The 9178-nt window shown below is 40.8% G+C and overlaps 1 pseudogene; it reads right to left on the bottom strand.

Moving 5' to 3' along the window:
• Positions 1 to 837: 837 nt before the first annotated feature.
• Positions 838 to 1344, bottom strand: LOC149152051 (flavonoid 3'-monooxygenase pseudogene; annotated as a pseudogene).
• Between the last annotated feature and the right edge of the window lie 7834 nt (positions 1345 to 9178).

Consider the following 9178-nt stretch of genomic DNA (forward strand, 5'->3'; position numbering starts at 1 on the left):
TAAATAAATACATATTTTAAACATATTTAGAAAATAAATCTTAACCCACTTCACAAATTCTCTTTTTCTCTATTTTTTTAGCTTTTCAATCTTCTAAAACAATAATAAAATTGAAAAATAAAAAATTTCTCATTTTATAATTTTTTCTATCCTTTTTTTGGATGCTCCCAGTTATCGTTATATGTTCAAGCATCAAAAAATTGATTCAAACACTTTGGGAATGAGGTTTCTTGAAAAAAAAATCCAGATTCCACCCAGAAATTCACCCAATTCCAGTGAGAAATTTACCATCCAAGCAACCCATTCCCAATAGAATAGTCTAAGGAAGCAAAACATTTTCTTGGAAAACAATAAAAATTCAGACAAAATTGTGATAAAATCAAATGAGAATTTTCGAATTTTCAAATTACAAATGTCAAACTTCTTAATTTAAGATGCCAAAAACTTTTAATGGCGATAAATCCATTTCCAAAATAAAAATAATAATTCAAACCATAATCAGATTTCTTTAAAAAACAATCTTCACATTCCACAAACTGGCTCATTGTATTGCATTTCCAATTCCAGACAACACCATCAACATTCGAAGGGGATCAGAAGATAGTACTTCAGGAAAATCATGGGAGAAAAGCTGAAGAAAACAATAAAATCTTACCCAAAATTTTTGGAAAAAAGGATAGAAAGAAACATAAAATTTGAGGAGTACAGATTTCAAACAGTAGTTTATATTGAAAGAATCTTAATCTTGTCGATCAAACTTCGTGGAGGCTTTTTTTTTCCCACGTGAGAAGTGATACAGAATATAAATATCCTGACAGTTTAATCCAGAAAATTCTCTCAGCATAAAATCTGAGCAAAGAAAACAGAATGGAAAATTGCAAATTTTTTGTTAAACAATTTAATAAGACTCACTAGCAAAAGGGCCTTGATATCGGCATCCGTAAGCTTCCCTCCTTCACCATCTGCATCATTTCTAAGATTCCAAAGCACACTCAGAAAATCGGCCCTGTCTCCTCCATTACACGACGAAGTCTCGTGCTCCTTTATCATCCTGCTGAAGAACTCATCGAACCTGTTGTGCAGTTTTTTCATCTTTCGCTGCAATCCCTGCAGATCCATCCAAACCAAAGACGGCACTAAGTCGCCAATAATAAACCTCCCGGCCAATTCCATTTGCTCCACCACCATTTCCCTGAATTCACCCGCGGTCGACCCCTGTGAGTCGAACACGCGCCTGCTCAACATAATCTGCCCGAGAACGTTGGCAGTGCAGATGTTGAGCAGCTCCCCGAGGTTAACAGTCTTTCCTTGCCGCTCATGGTCCAGAATCGACTTCAGCAGCATCCCGACCTCCGCCTGCCGCACCGGCTGCAGGTCGTCCAGGGCCTTGCTGGCAAAGAGATGAACAAACTATGCAGGGGCAGCGCCACTGTGCATATTGCTAAAATTGAGCTTGATCACACCAAAATTGGAAATGGATACAGTTACTTCACAAACCTTGAATTCTCCGGCAACCCAGTGAGTTAGTTTGCTTGCACGAACAAAAATAAAGCCAGGAGAAATGTAGCAGAAGTCACACAGCATAGAAAATGAAGCAAGATACAATGCTTCTATCCCAAAGAAACACTGACCGCTAAGAATTTTGCAACGCTGGCTATACGCGGCCCTCAGGCAGGAAGAAAGACACGAAACCAAGAAGAAAGACACGTTTCATCACTCCGAAGACACGTTTCGGTTCAGTGAATGCGAAGAGTTTCGGTTCAGTCACTGCGAAGAGTCTCATCGCAACGAGGCCTGCATTTTATGGCCCATTGCCAGATCTTCCCTCTCTGTCTTCCAGCTGGTGGAAAAAAACAGATTAAATCATTTTATGGAAAAAAACAGATTAAATCGACGGCAGAAAACATCCCAATCGTCTAACACATAGAATCAATGGCTCAGAATCGCACACGTCACATTTTAGGGATGTCTTTCTCAGAGGGAACGCCTTACGGCGTAATTATGTTTCGATTACCAATCTTGAGGTCCCTCGTTTTCTGTTGTTTCATATTAAATATAGTCATGGTTATTACATTTAATAGTGCATATAAATATTTGTTGATGGGTGATAGCGCTTTTGTCTCTTTCGGAGAGAACTTCTAGAGGATTTGAAAAAAACCGATAAGGTGTGCGATATTATATTGTAAGGTTTATATAGTTGACATATGAATGTGTACTTTCTATGGTTCAAGGTCGTAGCGTTTATAGCGTTTATATATTACCTTGTCACTTAGCACATTATTAAACCTTAAATCTTGTTGTTAAGTCTTCGATGGTTTTGAACTTATTAGCGATCTTTTTCTATAGAGTTCCACAACATCCCCGGTCTTGGCACAATTGAGTTGTTAGCAGATATTTCATTCGTTTCACTAGGGTTTTGATTTAACAGCCCAAATGGATAGGGTTTGTTTGGGGTAACTACCCCCCACTCCAGTGTGCTTGCCTCAATCATTTGTGACTTTGTGAGGTACCAGTTGAGCTCTATGACATGTGCACAAACCCTAGTCCCCAAAGGGCTCCTAGATGAGTTTCCATGGTGGTCAAAGATGCACTAGTACGAGTAAGTTTTTATGTTACCTTGCTAGTTCTCGTCATATGATTTAATGGGATTTTGAGAAAGAGTTTAATCAATAATAATCCCGTTTAAAATTTTTCTAATCTTTGGAGTTGGAAGTTTGGGGTATTACTAAGCCAATCGTTTGGAACCAACAAGTCTTCTTGGCCTCTCCCTTCTACACAGGTATAACGACAGCATCTCTCTATAATTTGTCTCTATTCCAAGTTTTTCTACTTTTAATTACAAATTCTATTTTGTGTGTTAATGGTTATGCTTTGTTCCTCTTTTAGCATGGCCTTGGTTTCCACTTGATCTCTACAAGGTTACAGGTAATGACGACTCTTTTCTTCTAAATTTTTTTATAGACTACTGTATTATTCAAAAGGTTTCTAATGTCTCCTCATTTCGGTTCAACTCTTGTAGGTTGGGTTTTCACCTTCGTAATTGGCACTCGGTCAAAAGCATGATTCCGGTTTACGGTTTCAATTTTGCTTCTTCCTCCAAGTTCTTATCACACTTGTCTATTTGCTTACAGGTCTTTTGGTTCATATGCATGAGGGTTTAATACCCATTGTGCATCTTTAGGCATACTTTTGTTCACGAGAATGACCTTCCAGCCTTTGCGTATTTTCAAGGTTTTGATTTGGAAGAAATGAGTTTCTTATTGTCACACGACTAGCTTTTCTTGTTACAAAACCCTCTAGGTTTTTGCAAATATTATGCTCTATAAGTATTTTAGTGAGAGTTTTTTTTTTTTTTTAGCTGTGGTTCATGGACATCCTGGTCATCGGGTGGCCGCTACGTCCATGGAAGTAGAAATTTTGAATAATTTAACACATATTCAACAGAGATTATCTTGATCATGTACTATTGCGGAATACATACACAATACATAATCTCCTCTACGTTGATCATCAATATAGCAGCATCAATAACAATAAAACATCAAGAGCATTCACACATTAACACAGTATGTAACCTGGGGAAAGCATCTCGCTAAAAACCCCAACTCTCTGTATATTAATGATTGAGACCATGTAACATTACAAAGTACAATGCTTATCACAAGAAATCCAGTACCAGCTCCACCTGTTACACACAATACAGCTAAGATCTGATCTCCAAATCTATTCCACTGCTTGCCTACCTCCATTGCTCAATACCTGCTCAAGAATGAATGAGAATGGTTTACCAAACTCGTATTTCACCTCCAAAGAATCACTCACACTATGTTAGACGTGAGCAAAGGCTATAATACTGGGCAAATACATGAGCAAACTCATTGGCATACTCAATCCCTTGATTGTGCAAGATCTGATGCACAACTATAGTCACAACTGATAGTAATCTGATTCTCTAACACCTGTCCATGTTGAACTGAACATGTACTGACATGCAACTAAGTTAACTGATGTATTCTATAGTTGTATTATGAGTTAATAATTAGTTTAACAACTCATCATTAGTCTATTTGCAGTTAGACTAACTACAACTAGTTTAACCAGGTCAAACTGAACACAACTCCATCAACTCCACAATCAACTCCACCAAACTCAACTGATTGAGTTCTAACTGAAGTCATGCATGCAACAACTCAACTGACTCATAAGAAAAGCTTACTTCCTTCTGACAGCTGCATGGACCACATCTGTAGCTCAAACTAAAGTGCTCCAAGAGAATAAGATCAAGTTTATAGTCCAAATATTATTATGAGACAATAATATTTGACTTTTCTATTTTGGACAACCAGTCTAAAAATAGACTTTGATCACTCCCGCTGTGATCACTCCTGCTGTGGTCACTCCTACTATGATCACTCCTGCTGTGGTAACTCCTGCTGTGATCATCCCTGCTGTGGTCACTCTTGCTGTGATCATCCCTGCTGAGATCCAAAAATAGAACTTGTGCCATAATTTGCCTGCGGGCCCACTTAGTGAAGGCGACTCTTTTCACTAAGCTCCATCATCTTGTTGCAATCTCAACAAAATCTACGCTGATCGACCCCGAAGGGAATCAAGCTCCTTGGCTAATAACTAGGCCTAACCCTAAGGGCTTCGGAGAGAATGGACCCTGTCACCTCCCGATCGGCGAGGCACTGATTTGACCAGTTGAGCTAACCCTTGAGGCTATATTTAAGTGAGAGTTATGTAAAGTATGTGTGTCATTTTTAATATGAAATTCTTCTATTGAACTCGTATACTATTTCAGATTTATATTCATGCTATGCATCATGAAATAGATTTTTCACTTGGACATTGAGCCATTATAGGGTTTGAGTAGCATAAGTTTAAATTTTTGGAATTTGCCAAGTTCAATGTACTTTCATGGACTTCTGTTTTTCTATTTACAGGTTTTATTAAATATCCCACTTATTAGGGTTTTTATGTGTGGTTGTTGGCTTAAGGGGGTCTAGACCCAGGTTCAGAGTTAGTTGCGCCAACTAACAAAACCATTCACTGTTGGCCCTTTCGGAAACAACCCGCGTAGGGAAAGCTGCAATCTCACCCAAAGTAGTATTGGGGGATGACAGAACTAGGTTTCTGCATCAAGAGGTCTACGTGATGGGTTTCTATTACTTCTAGGGCTTTATCCCAACCTTCACGAATCTTATCCCTTGAAATGCGGAAATTAAGATAACTTATAGATAACAACTTCTAACTCTGCACAAATTGCTTTAAACATCCATATCATCAAGTAAACTAACAGATCTACTACTTTCGTGCATTAATTAAGTGTTTCTTAAGATAATTATAGAAAATAGAGCGAATACACAGAAAATGCATAAGAAAACAGAAAGTCACAGATACACAGAGATGGCTCCAAAATAGTCTTTATTATGATCAATCATTCTATTACATACTCTTTCTTACCTGCACACACAGTTGCAAGGCCCCGCGCACTCAGCTGCGGACTTACCAAAGTCTCCACGAACACAGCTACAGGAGCCTTCCCCTTCACCTATGTACAGAAAACAGACCCTTCTACCTTAGATTACTTTCCCATGCATAGATCTTCAATCATTAACTGACCTCCTATGACTCGCTATGAGTTCTTTATATAGCGTCTTTCATTACAATACCATGGTTCGTGAACCATTGGTGGGTCACAAAACATCTTACTTCTAACATAATAAGGGGCTTTGACCTTCCTAAATCCCCTTTGGCTTCTACGACCTTCGCACTCTACTTCCTCAAAATGTGGAGACTTTAGAGAGATAACAGAAATGATTACAAAATGGACCCCAGGGGACCCTGTCCCAATAGGCCCCCAACACAAATTCGTTACTTGTCCTCGAGTCACTCTTTTGGTGGCGCATTGATCTTTGCCTACAGCTCACCGAATTCAATATTTAAAACTTGCAAGTCTGTTGCCCCTTGCATAGTGGCCTAACAGGCTTCTTCAACCAATTTCTCAGTGGTTGGGTCTTCAACTGCAAGGCCCATTGTTCTCTGTGTTTGTTGCATGGCCTTTATCTTTCTCTGAACTGACAACGTCAACTGACTGGCCTCATTCGCCCAAGGTTGCGTCCTTGAAGATATGATTTCTTCTTTGCAACACAACTCATCAATTTCGCTCTGGATGAGCTTGTCCTCCTACAATCAGGTGAACCTTTGCACTGGTGCTAAGGTTTGCACTGTCGACCTGATTTCATCAAATCCTCTCTTCTTCTCTCTGATGTCCGCTTCAATCTTCTATAGAGTTGGATCCTCCTACAACAAGGTCCATAATTCCATGGCCTATTCAAATAACTGAGTGCAGTCCTTGATTGCAACTTCCAAGGTGGTCATCTCTTCTTTTATAGAAGCTTCGCGTTGCTCTCTGACTTTTGGAAGGGTAGTGCGATGCAACTTAAGTTCTAGCTCCGAGATTTGCAGTTGCAGCTCAAACCTAACTCTGCTGATTTCTACCTATGACTCCCTCACCGCAGTAGCTAGCTTCTTAATCTTCATTGTAGGGGCTGCTTCTGCCTCAATCTAGAGCTTGGGGAGCTCCCTATAGCCTATGTAATAGAAGCCTCCAGTTGTTGACTTCGTGTCGTGACCTCCTCCTTTTCCTTGAGGGCGTGCACCTTTTCCTCAAATATCTACTAATTATTTTTTTTTACCTCATTGATGATCAACAGTCCGCGTTCTTCCTGGACTGATAGCTCGCCTGATACCCCTTGGTGCAGCTCGTGCAGAGTCTAAATAGGAAGCATGATTAGGTTCAGACTCAAGTCCTTCATATGTAGTAGGTGTGCCCTACCTTCTATTGAGTTGATACATAGGGACCCCTCTGGAAATTACACTTTGCGAAGATCTAGTGTGATTTCTTCTTCCAGGGCTGACCCGCTCACTTGTTTCTAGCTCGCCTGTCCCACGCTCATTTGAATAAGACCAGTTTGGACCTGTAATTCCCACAATCCCTGTTGTACCTTGCTTAGTGTTTGTTGGTACTACGCTTCAAAGTGGCTCATAAGATTCATTGTTGCATCGCAGACCACATCCCCAATTTCATCCAAGTCCTCCTCTATGAGGACCAAAGTCGTTGCACTCACTAATTTATCTGATTTTTTCTTCTTGCGCAGTCCCGTCGAACTCCTTTTCTGCCTCTTATTAATGATGAAGGGGGACTCCAAGCCTGCGCCCCCTTTCTCTTCTCCCTCTATTGCTTCCTCCATGTTCGTGCACTCATTTTCTGACTCGTTGAGGTCAATGGTGGCCTGCGATGAAGTCTTTTCCTTTATTGTTGCTTTTTCCTTGGCAATCGCTTCTTTCTTCTTTGCAGCAACTTATTTCTGCTGCTCGACATTTTCTCTTGCCACAACCTTTTCTAAAGAAGAAGCCTTCTGTGCTTCCTTCTTCTTATCTGCTACTTTTGTTATTGTTGTCTGTGTTGTTTCACCTCCAACAAACTTACTCATTCCTACGCCGATATCAGAGGGCGTCAGCTAGTCACTTGGCCACTTACTGACAACCCCTATAATATCATCTTCGGTGACTAAATATGGAAACTTGTACCATATTCCCTAAGCATATTTCTTCGCGCGAATGTGCAGATTATGGAAATCTGCAGTAAAATTTACACATTGGCATACTTCTCGTGCAAACTTGGTGATAACCTTGTCTGCTAGTTAATTACCATCCTTAGCTCTGACTCGAACAAGACCTAAAATATTTTCTTCTCCATCACTCGTGTGGGGTCTTTGATAGCCCATAACGAAGCAAACTTCGTGGCCTCAAGTAGTTCTGAGTCCTATTGAGGGAATTGAATTTCTTTAGGCATCCTCCAAGTCACCAATGTGATCAATAACAACAACCATGTGTAGTGGAACGACTTTCCATCATCATGGGCCTCTCTGCAATCCTCCAAAAATTCATGGCATAAGTATTGAGCCTAATTATATTGGACTCCTTTGGCGCACTGCACAGCCAAAGAGATGACTGGCGTCGACACTTCATCGGTGCGACACTTCCTCATGATCTTACCAACCAAGATCTGTGCAGCAAACTGCACCATGCCATCTGATATGGACTGAATGGAGTACCCATGCGACTTCTTGACCATAACAAAATCACTCTTCATTTGGTCTGCCAACTTCTTCTCCTGTGACTTTCCTACGAAAGCCTCCGCAGGGTCCACTCCTTGGTATGGCAGCAACGTTATTCGGTGGATCAACATGTCAATGATCGGGATGGGCCCTCCCAACCAGAGGCACCCATCGTGCACCAGTGTTAATAATTGGCGCACAAAAATTGTATTAATAGTGGTGCGACTGAAGTGCAGCACCCACAACATATTTAGGAGCCCTGTGCCCCCAACTCCAGCCACCCATTTCATCGGGTCAAGTCATGTTACGTTCACCTCTTCATAGTAGACCTTCTTTAGGTACATACTCGATGCCAACTGTAGAAACCTCTTGTGGTCCCCCATGTCCCAATCCTCCATTTTCAAGTTTGGTATATGGGCTAGCAACGGGCCCTCAAACAACACATTCTCTGGCAGCAAAGGTGTGAAGACCATAAACTTCGTAGAATTTGGGTCTTTGGGCACTTTAGCCGTGGCTTTTCTTGGTGGAATATATGGCAGTAATCGAGTTATTGACTCAACCTCTTCTACGTCAATTTCCTCTATGCCTCCATGCAGTTATTCCTCATCCAGGTCTAGGGGCTCCATCGGTTGTTTGGACCTATCCATCTTTCCCTTTCGACAGATTTGAATCAGGCTTTTCCGCAGTGATTGTCGCATTGGTGCTTGTTGGGGCTTATGTTGCTTCTTATCTCCCGTTGTGGAAGCATATGGCTTAGGCCTTGGCGACCTAGGCACGGTAGTAGGCAACCCTGTAGGTACAAGTTGGGCCACCTCTGCTGTAGTCTTAGGTTGCGTTGGAGTCATTCTCTCAAGGATTATCAGGTAAGTTTGTGAATTCTGGTTGTGAAAGAATGCTCTCCCAATCCTTATCAGACATACAACACTGTTCTAGACACAATTGAAAGCGCAACAACTTAAGGAAAATTATCAAGGAACAAAGTGTTCGAATGTGGAGCAGGATGCCATATTTATAGCTCAATTTGAATTCAAATTTGTTCGTTCCCTCCAATT

The sequence above is a fragment of the Pinus tabuliformis genome, chromosome 9, assembly GCF_031772625.1.
Source record: "Pinus tabuliformis cultivar Carrire ecotype Pingquan chromosome 9, CPIR1, whole genome shotgun sequence".
In the NCBI taxonomy this organism is placed as follows: domain Eukaryota; kingdom Viridiplantae; phylum Streptophyta; class Pinopsida; order Pinales; family Pinaceae; genus Pinus; species Pinus tabuliformis.